The sequence below is a fragment of the Acanthopagrus latus genome, chromosome 13 (genome assembly GCF_904848185.1).
Source record: "Acanthopagrus latus isolate v.2019 chromosome 13, fAcaLat1.1, whole genome shotgun sequence".
Classification (NCBI taxonomy): Eukaryota; Metazoa; Chordata; class Actinopteri; order Spariformes; family Sparidae; genus Acanthopagrus; species Acanthopagrus latus.
In genome coordinates this window covers 18,800,966-18,813,761 of record NC_051051.1, presented here as the reverse complement: position 1 = coordinate 18,813,761, position 12,796 = coordinate 18,800,966, and positions in this window count along the sequence as shown.

Here is a 12,796-nt window from a genome sequence, read left to right as displayed (position 1 = left end):
TGCGGTAATAGGGTGCAGTTTCGAAAATCCTCTTCCCGATTTACATGGGATTGAATGGAGCAGCTGAGAGCTGCTCTTGTCGGTTAGAGGCAGATAATTCAAAAACCGTAAATCCTACCGATAAAGTAGACACATTGGGGGAGAGAAGACAAGTGCGGCTACAACTCTGGAAAATATCACTGTTTTTGAGCATAATTTGTGGCTGGGCTCGTGATGTAAAGAGAACATTTCTGAGCATTTTTTTGAGTCTCCGCCACTCTGTCAGTTGGTCTCCTGCACTCTGCTGCAGGAACATTCCGCCATACACAATCATTGAAAACCCTGAATTTTTCCAAAATCACTCACCGTCATTCAAGGGTCACTGTTCAAAAACTATACATCGAAGGAAAAAAGTTAAACTACAACTCAAATAGCCAGGACTTGTGCTTAGATTTTAAAGTTTGAATGGTGTTTCTAGGTGAATGTTTGCCAGAGCAGGAGATGTTTGAAAAACGTGGCAGATTTGGTGAGCACAGCCCACTAATGAATGAACTAAGAGCTCAGCCAGCATCTGGCCTGCAGTTAGGCGGGCCCTAAGCAGAAGGCCAGCATCAGGGTGGAGGGAGGGAGAAGACTGGTAGCTCCTCAGATTTAAAAGTTAGGCTTCACCAGGCCCTTGGTGTAAGCCAATCAGCAGCCAGCTCTGCTTCCTCTCTGGAACCAGCCTGGAACACAATAATAAAGAGACACCCGGTGCCCTGGTGGAACTCATCAAAATTATAATAAATAAAGGCTTGAAATATCTCACTTTGCATGTAATGAGTCTATATAATATCTTAGTTTTACCTTTTAAGTTGAATTACTGAAATAAATGAACTTTTGCATGATATTCTAATTTTTTGAGTTTCACCTGTATTCAGACAGGACAACGAGTGAAAAAGCACTAGTGGATTATGCACCGGAGTTGAGATAGATTTAGTGTTGTAGTGCCCACACCAGGGCCAGTGCTTCCTTCTCGATTACAGAGTAATTCAACTGATAAGTGTTGAATTTTCGGGAGAAGTAGCTCACAGGACGCTGAACATCATTACGGTCAGATTAGACACAGCACTGGCTCCATGATCACTCGCATCCACCTGCAGTTCAAATGGACGCTCCAAACAGGGGGCTGCAAGGACAGGGGTGGCACACAGGAGACTCTTAAGGCCCCCACACACCACCCAGACGTCCAACTCCCTTATCCGACCACTCTCCGATCACTCTGTTGCCTCTTCGGCAGAAACACACTTCGACATGTTGCTACTGCACACTGCCAATCAGAGAGTCTCTCCAAACGCTTCAGACGTCCGACGGTTGGGCCGGTGTGTTCCTGCCTTTAACATTGTTAAACGCCTGTTGGCAAGAAGTTGACCAGAAATATTTGGCTTGGGCCTTTAACAGATCCGTCAGAAGAGCCATCACTGCAGAAAAGTTTCTACATAAACTGGTCAAACTGTCAAAGAGTTGGCGAATCTGGACATGGTTTCTCCAGGTGTTACTATGGACTACCACGTCACCCAGATACACTGTACAGCCCTCCACACCACCCACAATGGTGTTCATTAAATGCTGAAATGTTGCAGGGAGTCCCAAAACTCATAACTGAGTAAGAGAACAGACCAAAATTGTAATAAATGGTGATATCACTCTAGCACGTGGAGTCAAGAGAACCTGCCAGTATCCCTTTGGCAAATCAAACTTGCTAACAAAGCGGGCGGAAACGACACGATCCACACAATCTTTAATCCGAGAAAGTGGGTATGCATCAGGCTTTGTTAGATGTTGTTAATCTTTTGATAGTCTGTACAAAACCTGGGACTTTTGTCAGCTTTATCCACGATTAAACAGGGCAAAGCCCAGCCAGATGATGAAGGCTGGGCAATGTCGTTGTCAAGCATATATCTAACCTCAGACTCTCATTACTTGTTGCTTCTGTACTGACACTAGAAAAGTTGCCGGATGGGCTCAGCCTCCACAACGTCAAAATCATGTTCTATGAGTGTTGTGCGAGAAGGGACATCACCAAACAGACACAGATATCCTCTGATGAGAGTTCAGCAGAGCGCTGAGGAGAGTGCCCACACACAGACTCAAGATTAGAGAGAGTTTCAGAGTTCTTCAGCTGACCCCGCAATCTACATTCATCCAGAGCTACCACCCCATCATCATCATCATCATCATCATCATCATCATCATCATCATCATCCAGTACAACCACATCACCAGACAAATACCCTCTCACAGTATCCACCATTAGCGCAGGGCTAGCACTTGGCTGCACACTCCCCCCTACCACAGAGGAATGTGCCCCCCACGAGAAATAGAGTTTTAACAGATTTACATGGCACACTTGAGTTTTCCGTCTACGGCCTGGAGTCTTTATCAAGTAGTTCAAAGCAGACAGCTTACGGAGTACAGTGAATGGACCAAGAAACTTTGCCTGAAACGTGGAACTCACAACAGGAGTTCGGTTCAGCTTTTCAGTCATATAGTCGTTTCATCTTGACCTGAGAGAAGGCCAGCAGTTTCCTAGCCTCCTGCCCAGCCAAGTACAACTGATGCCAGAAACCATTAACATAGTCAAGGAACCTCACAGAATCACAGAGCAACGCTAACGGCCCATGCACATTATGCCCAAACAGCAATTCATTTGGGCTAAAGCCCATGCTCTCCTGAACAACCTCTCTGCTAGCTAACAGGAGCCAGGGTGACCCCTCCTCCCAGTCACCTCCCAGTTGAACACAATAGTTGTGCAACAAAGTCTTCAAGGTCTGGTGAAACTGCTCTAAAGCGCCTTGACTCTCCGTGTGGTATGCAGAGGATTGACTTTATTGGACACGGTGCTGTTGCAACACCTGTGAAAACATCTTGGAAGAGAAGTTCGAGCCACGGTCACTCTATAACCTTTGGAATACCAAAGATGGAAATTAATTGTGTAAGGGCCTTAACCACGGACTTGGTCTTAATGACATGCAAGGGATAAGCGGCAGGATACTTCTTGCTCTGACACATCACGGTCAGCAAATACTTACTGCCTGACTTAGAACTAGCCAATGGGCCAACACAATCTGCTATTAGATGATCAAACGGCTGTTCTGCGGCTGGAATAGGAGAAAGAGGAGCCAGACTAATGGTCTGATTGGGCTTCCCTGTCATCTGACAGGTGTGACAGGTCTTAATGTACACAGACACATCCCGTTTCAAACAGGGCCAAAAGAAATATCTCTATGCTCTCGTATGTTTTACGAACACCAAGGTGTCCAGACTAATCATGTGATGTTTTCAGAACTTCCTGTCGAAACTTCTCAGGAACCACGATCTGGAAAACAGGATCACCAAGAAAGTCGTGCCCATGAGGCACCCATTTCATTACTAACAGCCCGTCCTTCAACAGGTACCCCTTCAGGGCACTCTCTCCATCAAGCTCTGACAGCACTTGATCAAAGTACTCGCCAAGCATTGGATCAACTTGCTGTTCAGATGCTAGGTCACTGCAGGAGACAAAGAACTAGGAACAGGCACAGGAGACCCCACATTCAACTTGATCACACACTCCTCAACCTCTAATTTAGGCTGATCTTTACTCATGGCGTGAGTGACTGCACATGCTGAAAACACATCTGGAAAACACTGAGCATTCTTATCAGGCATGTTGGAAATAGGGGAAGCAGTTACTACTAATGCTGGTAACACATTGCTACCAGCTAAATGGTTACCCAACGTCAATGCAGGGCGAACACCCATAGTGACTTCCCCTTTAACAAACCCACAGTCCAGAATCAGCTTGTGCATAGGCACAGGTAAAGCATTCAATCCCATACCACCATACCAAGTATCCTATCCCCAGTATCCGAATACTGGGAAAATGGTGATACATAGCCATCAGACAAAAAAGCTGAAAAATCTGGACATTCTGGACTGAAATCATTCACCACCTGCTGAAAAGGAGAAACACAGAGAGAGGCACAGCGAGATGCACAAGGACAAGTAGAGGAAGAAACTGGCTTCACACAGGGAGCATCAACTTTAGCTGGGTTAACTACTGGTGCTTCAACAGGTGCAGCAGCCATAACAGGTTTTGCATGTCCAAATGGCCCAACCTTTGCTTTAAATTGTTAGGACACTCTGCCTTGTAATGTCCTCTGTATTTACAGTAGTTAAATATTTTATCATAAGAGTTCTGAACAGGCCTGTGGTCAATATGCTTACCAGGATGAGATGTTTATTTGCAGGGAAGGTCTGACTGGAATCCCCTTAATAGTTGTGATGTTGTTGTGAGTTGTGACAAAATTTTTGGCACCCAACGTGGGGCCCCAATATCTGTTGCTCTTTCCACATCAACGGACCTGAAGACCTTGCAAGGTGGAGGTAAAAACTCCTGAAAAGACCTCCACCACGGGGCTCCTAAAGCCTTGTTTGGACAGGGAGGCCAGGTCCCCTGGAGAGTGGGACAGTGACGGGGCTAACCAAAGAGGGGAGACGGACCAGCCAAGTAAACACTGAGTCGGGGACTCAAATCATCAAAAGGGTAAGAAATAACAATTTCTAATAAATAAAGCAAGTCAGGGATCTCTTAGATTTAGGGCAGGAACCCTAAAGTATCTGTCTTTGGAAGGACAAGGCTTAAACTAATCCCTCAGGGCTGAGAAACCAAAAGGACGTCAGGGTCAGGGACTCATAAGGAAAAGAAATTGAAAGACCGGTAAAATAGAATGAAATAAAATAGAGCAAAAAAAGAGGGCTCAAATAAAAATCTGAATAAAAATTGAGATAAATTAAAAAAAAAGGATTAAAATGGGAAATTGTAGTAGTTGTTATAAATGATGTTGTGAACCTGACGAGGTTCAATATAAAGGAGATGTAAAACAAATGGTCCAATAGATAAGCTGCTCTTAAAACTTGTCCAGAGTTTCGTGGAGGCACAGGATAATGTAAAATATATTTCAGAAAGAAGTAGGGGTTTGGAGGAAAGTTGCAGACTGAAGAATGCAAAGAATTGGTAGAAAAGAGAGAGGCAAAGTCAAAGGTAAGTAAGAAAAGGCAGAAGAAAGAAGGTTACACATAGGCAAAGGCATGGTTGGATGAGGCAGATGCAAGACAGAAAGGAATGCAGAAGCAGAAAGTAAAGGAAGTGAGACAACGTAAAGAAGAAATTGAGAAAAGAGAGGTTGAAGAAAGGGAAAGAAAGAAAAAGGAAAAGGAAAAAAATCAGGAATCAGGAAGTAATAAACTTTATCCTGGTTTGTACTCCAAATGAGATAATGGCAAAAAAGTGGCATGACTTTTTTAAACCTTCTGTCATGCCTATAATCTCTCTGCCAAAGAAGTCAGTGAATTTTGATATAGAAGAAGAAATGTATCCGCTGACAGAAATGCTGGAGGCAGAAAGTATACTAAGGTGCACTGTAAAGCAAAATTGGTGTTTGATTAGGGGAACATGGGACCCATTCCGCAACAATGGCACCATACCGCACGGGGACGCGCAATGGACTGTCCGAGTAGATGTTTTGATTTAAAGAATAATAATTCATTTTCAGGGAAAAGCAAATTATAGCAAAATAGTACGGTGTGTACAGAATGCAGATGAAGGTGTGTTGATTTACCTGAAGATAGTGTTTGTAGCAAACAGCGGTATGCAACAGGATAATGTTGAAAATGGTCCCTACAATATGCAGCTAAACAACACATTCCTGAATGGAATGAGGCCAGAGATCTCACAGCTTGTAAGGAAGCACCTAATTGGTGTTTGAACAGCTGGGATACAAGCTATGACTGACCATGCAGTACATGCAGAGAATGTACTGAAAGAAAAGAAAGAAGGAACAAAAAAGGCAAGTGAAGTGTTTGTCATGAATGATGATGATGAGGAGGAAAATTATGCTAATGCATTTACTGATATGTATTTCTTCAAACCTGTGATGCAAGAAATGGTTTTACGACTAGTGTTCTAACACAGCCATTTGGTCGAAAACAGCGACCTATTGCATTTTATTCATCTAAACTTGATAACATCACAAAAGCTATGCCACCTTGTTTGCAGGCAGTACAGGCAGCTGCACTCAAAGTGCAGAGTTCTGCTTCTATAGTGTTATTTCACCCATTGACACTCATGGTGTCACATGCGGTCTCAGCACTTCTAATGCAGAACAAGATAGTTTTTATGTCACCAGCAATACATCTTAGTTGTATGACTATTTTACTGTCGTAGCCACATCTCACTATAAAGAGATGCACAACACTAAACCCATCAACCTTGCTGCCAAATGAAACAGATGGAATAGCACATGATTGTGTTGGAGAAACTAGTGCTAGAGTACAACCAAGACCAGATCTTACTGATGTTGTCACGTCGGGGTAAAGGGGAAAACTATGGAAGGAGAGGGTGGACCCAAAAACAGTTACACACGGGAGTCAAAGATAACGTGGAACAAAAAGCGAGCTTTAATAAAGCAAAAGCCGAAAACAAGAAAAAGCCAAGGCAGGCAAAACGGGACAAAAAGCAAAGTAACAACTGAAACAACCAGGCAAAGTAGCAACTTAACAGCAAGACAAAGTACAAAGAAAAAATCAAAGTTCAACTTAAACATGAAAATCTTGAAACCAAAACATACCAAACTGGGGCAGGAGCATGGGCAGGAGCATGGACAGGAGCACGAACAAGAACATGGACAAGAGCATGAACAGGAGCGTGGACAAGAGACAGAAAACAGCAAACAGAAAGCAATAATGACACTAATGACATGACGAGGCACAGGTGAGGAGAGAGGAGGAAGGAAGCCAGGTGTGATAATGAGGGGGAGGAGCACAGAGGAAGAGACCAGGAGGGAACAAGACAACAGACAGAGGGAGCCAGAGGGGAGAACATAGGAGAAACTTAAAGGACACATGAGGGCATGGAAAATCAGACACATGACACACAAGACATGGAAAAACACAACACAAGACATGATACAAGGACGTAAATCAAATACAAGAAACCAAAAAAAAACAGATACAAGAACAAACAAAAACCGAAGTCATGACAGATGTACCACTTAATACAGCTGATATTGTGATGTTTGTAGATGGCTCATGTAAGAAGAATCCGGACGGAACATATGTAGCTGGATATGCCGTAGTAACATCCGACAAGGTTTTAAAGTCAAGTTCCTTACATTCGCATTTCTCTGCACAAGAAGCAGAACTTGTTGCTCTTATAGAGACATGCAAATTAGGGAAAAATAAAGATATCACTGTTTACACAGATAGCCAGTATGCATTCTCAACACTTAACATTTTTTGCCCAACAGTGGAAAAATAGAGGTATGGTAATGTCCACGGGAAAACCTATTATACATGAAGATCTCATTTTGCAGCTATTGGATGCCATTCAACTGCCAAGAAAAGTTGCAATATGCAAGTGTGCTGCACATGCTTCAGGTAAAGATTTCATTTCAATGGGGAATAAAAAAGCAGACGAGGAAGCAAAATGAGCTGCTGCCTCTTTTCAATCCAACTCAGGTTCCATTGTAGCTATCATCCACAGTCAGCAGGACTGGTGGAAAGAAACAATGGAACTATTAAAGCAAAACTAAGAAAGGCTATGGAGGAAAAAGGGAAAAGTTGGGTAACATGTCTACCAGGTGGAGCATTAAGCCTACACATTCAACCCAACAGTACAGGATTATCACCATTTCAAATATTATATGGAAGACCATTCAGTAGCGTTAATAGATACAAAGGGAGATGATACAGGATTGACTGAAACAATTGGTGACTATATGTCAAAAATGATGAAGAACAAGAGTGCTATGTCTACAGTATCTCCTCCAAAGTCCTGAAGCAAAAGAATTGGTCAGCTCCACGTTGGGTAGGACCCTTTCATGTACTACTGTCTACACCTACAGCAGTCCGTATAGCTGAAAGACATACGTGGATCCATCTCACACATTGCAAAAGAGCACAAATACCACTGTCAGACTCAAGTAGAAGCATTCACCATGCCGGAATTAAAATTATGTGTAATAACTCTTTTATGTGTGACCACAATTGCATTCCTTATCTCAAATTTAGTGACACAAGGTCAGGTACATGATAAAATGAGGGAAAGAGCTATAGGAACACAATCCAGATGGGACACTAGAAGAGGTGCAGTCATAATATAATGTACTGAAGGGAAAAACTGCATTGCTCAGATTGACGCATGTCAGATTTTTCCCTGCTCAGGCCAACACTCTGACTGGCTTGGGTCAAAAAATATATTTGTGTTAACACAGTTGCATGCACCGCATATAGAAGTGTGTGGGGTAAAACTGTTAACAGGTATGGGTGTAGATGTGAGAAGTGGAATTTAGTAATTGCTAATACAGGAACACAGGATTGGGGATACAATTCGAGATCTGAATTTAAAAACCGACTGACAATTATCAAGATGATGCCAGACACTTGTAAATTAAACTCCTGCAATCCTGTAATAATAAGACTCAAGGCTCCAAAGCACACTGACAACGGAACATATGTGTTGGGATCATGGGTAAGTGGAACAAACCCAGTTGGGATATATCATATAACAGTGTCCCCAAACCTGATTAATCAGACAATATCTGTAATGGCTACACTAACCACACCGACTTCGATGAAAAATAATCCTGTAAAATATGTAGACATAAAAAACATAAAGGAAACGTATGCCCTAGAAACAGGATTCACAGATTCAAATGTATTGTTAAAATGGATTGTTCACACAGCCCGAAACAGCAAGTTTTCCTCCACCAGCTGTCTAGCCTGTGCAGCAGCCAGGCCGGGGTTAGGTACAGTGCCTTTTCCCCTTAATCCAGATAATGATCCGAAAGGTTTTCGCTGCATGCTAGATTTATACAAATCAGATACAAACTGCACCACTTTGAAACTTTTGTTCCCACCAGTGTCACCACAGATTAAACCACCTTGGTTTACTCCATACACTGGAAATTACACCTGCTTGACACGAAGCAAAGGTACCGTGTCAGTAGGGATGTTGACAACCTGTAAAACCATTATTGATGTAAGTAAGGGTGAGAACAGTGTCACTGATGGTGTGGTGAATGATCAAATCATGGCCAGAGCTGACGTATGGTGGTTCTGTGGAGGTAAAACACTCAGCAAAATTACCAACTGACTTGAAGGGAACTTGTGCCATGGTACAGTTACTAATGCAGACATACATTTTACCATATGACATCATGATATTGGAGAAAGTGAAGACACATAATTCACATATTACAAAGAGAAAAGCACCAGCAGGATCATTTGATGGTAAAATTTATATAGATGCAGTTGATGTTCCTCGAGGTGTTCCAGATGAATTTAAAGCCAGAAATCAGGTTGCTGCAGGGTTTGAATCATTCCTAGCTTGGTGGGTAACTATTAATAAAAATGTGGATTGGATAAATTATGTGTATTATAATCAACAAAGATTTCTGAATTTTACAAAGGAGGCAATTGGGGGCATACATCAACAGTTAGATAAGACTAGTTTAATGGCATGGCAGAATAGGATGGCATTAGACATGTTGTTGGCTAAAAGAGGAGGAGTATGTAGAATGTTTGGAGCTGTGTGTTGTACATTTATTCCTAATAATACAGCACCGGATGGCAGCATCACTAAGGCATTGGATGGATTAACCTCCCTATCTGCCGAGTTAGCTGAAAATTCTGGTTTCAATGATCCTCTGACAGGATGGCTTCAGGACAATTTTGAAAAATGGGCAGATTCTATAACAGCTATGATGTTATCTGTAGCTGTAATGATTGCCATTCTAACCATTTGTGGATGTTGTTTTATCCCCTGTTTGAGAGGACTGTTACAGAGACTCATTGACACTGCTGTGACCAAAACAACGATGCTGTATGAAAGGGTCCCCACCACCGATGACTACCGGGAGGACTATAAGGATGCAACACAAAAAAAATGTTATATTTGATATGACAGATGATGATTTATATGGTAACCTGTTTGACGAAGATAAGGACACCACAGTTTAAGGGATAATTGCTGTTTATGTGTTTATTACACTGATTATGATGATACTACACAAAATCTAACTGATGTTGTAGTCTTCTGAATTGGCCGACTAGAGCCACTGAGGAGAAAAATACTCACAGCTTTTGTATATATTGAAAGTGACCCCTTTTCATTTATTCTTTTTATGTGTAAGTGATAGTTTTGTTAGGTAGGGATAGGTACGCAGCCAAGCCCGAGGGGTTGACTAGCTTGGTGAGGACATTTATGTTTTGTTTTGGGGTAACAATGTAATCAAGATGTTTTTGAATTGGAGTACCTGTGTGTGGTTGCCGGGGCAGCGGAACCGTGAGAGAGTTTCCCTATCTAGAAAGATAATGGATAATTAGAGTGTATTGAACTGCCTGATAGGGTTTTCGCTCTCACACTCTACAACATTTTTTATAATTATGCTTGAAATCAGCATAAACAGGAGGGATATGTGGTAGAAATTTTGTACTTAAAACAAAGATGTGAACTGTCTTACACAGGAATGTTCAGTGTAGCTGTTTAACATGACCTGTAACTTGTGACCTTGTTTTAGGCCATTTTATTACCTATATGTGTGAGTGACCACTGGAGCTTATCCCTTCCTTCTCTGTGAAGTATTCCTTTAAGTGCAGGTCATGAATTAGGAACTATTGTAGTGAAAAACACACCCACAGAGAGGGATAAATACCATTACTTTTCTCTTCACATATTGAGTCTTCACTTTGTAACAGACCTGCGTGTTGCTCTGGGAATGCCCCCCTTGTACAAGATTAAAACCTTGTTTGAACCTTGAGCTGATTCTGATCTCCTTCCTCCAGTTCTAAATTATCACAGAATTATTTTAATCGTCACCTCGTTTATTGGCAGGGATGGACTGACTGAATTCTCCTTTATAGTCACCTCTGGTTCTGTACTCATGCTCACGATGTACCAAAGCATACTCGGCTAGCAAACTTGGCAGCTTCAAGGGCAGTTTCACCTTATGTTCATTTATGTAGGTAGCTATATGACTAGGAACAGAGTTTTTGAATTACTCCAATAGAATTAAATCACACAGTGCCTCATAACTATGAACTTCAAGTGAAGAACACCACCTATTAAAGTGAGTTGTAATATCTCTGGCAAACTCCATATGAGTCTGCTTACCAGACTGCTCCCGACTCCTAAATTTTAAATGGTAAGCTTCAGGGACCAATTCATAGGCTTTCAACACAGCCTTTTTAACAGATGTATAAACCCTGCTTTCAGCTACCATGAGTGCAGAATAAACCTCCTGGGCTCTCCCAGTCAGTGTACATTGGAGTAATAATGTGCGTTAAACATCAGACCAGCGCCTACTGTCTGCAACATGCTCAAACAGGGAAAAGAAGGTGTCTGGATCATGTTCAGAAAACCTAGAAACCAATTTCAAATAATCCTCCTGAACTATCCAAAGTTGCAGCAGCTGTGCCTGAACTTGAAGCAGCGCCTCCCACTTTAGATTTAAACTCTCCATTTAAATTCTCTTCATGTTGTTCATCATACGCTTATCACCAACATCAACCTCTTAGTGTGCAGCAAGTTCTACAACTTCTTCAGCTCATCCTTCTCGTTCGTTCACTGATTCCTCTCTTGGCGTTCTCATTCTGTCAATCACTCGTTTTTGGCTAACCGGCTTTAGCGGTTAGCTGTTAACTGTTATGTTATCTAAAAGTACACATAATTATGAAGTTGTAGCTTTGTATTATCCTTGAACTACAGTGTTATGTTTACTGTTGGCGCGATCGTTTGAGAACGAGGAGCTGAGAACTGAGCTTTACCTTATTCACTGCTGAATGATGTTGTACCGGAAGTGCGACTGAACGAACGAACAAATGAACTACATGAACGAGTCATCCTACCGAATTGACCAACAGGAACTGAATCTAAACATCGAACGATGAAATCCACCTCTATTTTCACAGTTCTACTTAGTGTTATAGTAGGTTGTGGGTCAATGCTGAACATCTTACTGAGGTAAGCTGTATTGTGGAGGTTGATGGACCCTCTTCTTCATTGTAATTTCCAGCATTGCTCTGTTAGAGAGAAAGAAGCTGCAAGTTGCATTGTGGAACAACAATATCTGTTATAGCAGAAGGCTCCAGGAGACAGATTACACCACCAGTAACTGGTAGAAGAAGATTAGTCAGTCAATGATTCCCCAGAAAAGTGCGCCACTTTGCACCTCCAGGGCGGCTGTGGCTCAGCAAGTAGAGCAGGTTGACAAGTGATTGGAAGATCGCTGGTTCAAATCCCGGCTCCGGGCAAGGCTGAGCTACATGTCGAAGTGTCTTTGAGCGAGATACTGAACCCCACATTGCTCATCTGTGAGGGCCCTACAATGAGGTGGAGACTTGTCCAGGGAGTACCCTTGCGCTTCCTGCATTCTGCCTTCTCTGCCAAAGTAAGCCCACATCAGCTGATCATGTTCGTCCTGTGGGCTCACTTTTGACCAATGACGTTCCTCCCTGTGTGCTCACTTTTGACCAATCAAATTCCTTCCCGCTGTGGCTTGCATTTAGGCCCGCCGCTCTCGCGATCCTTCTCTCTCTATGACAACCCGTCTCTGCTTTGGTAAGTAGTGTATTACTCTGCTATTGAACGTAAACTTTTAAGGTTTTCGACAGTAAATAAAGAGAAAAAGGTGTCGCTGAAGTTAAGGGAATTGTACATACCTGTGGTTTTTAGAATATACTTTTTTTGTCTCTTTGGGGAAAATCTGTTTAAGCATGGTCAGCTATATCCCTCAGG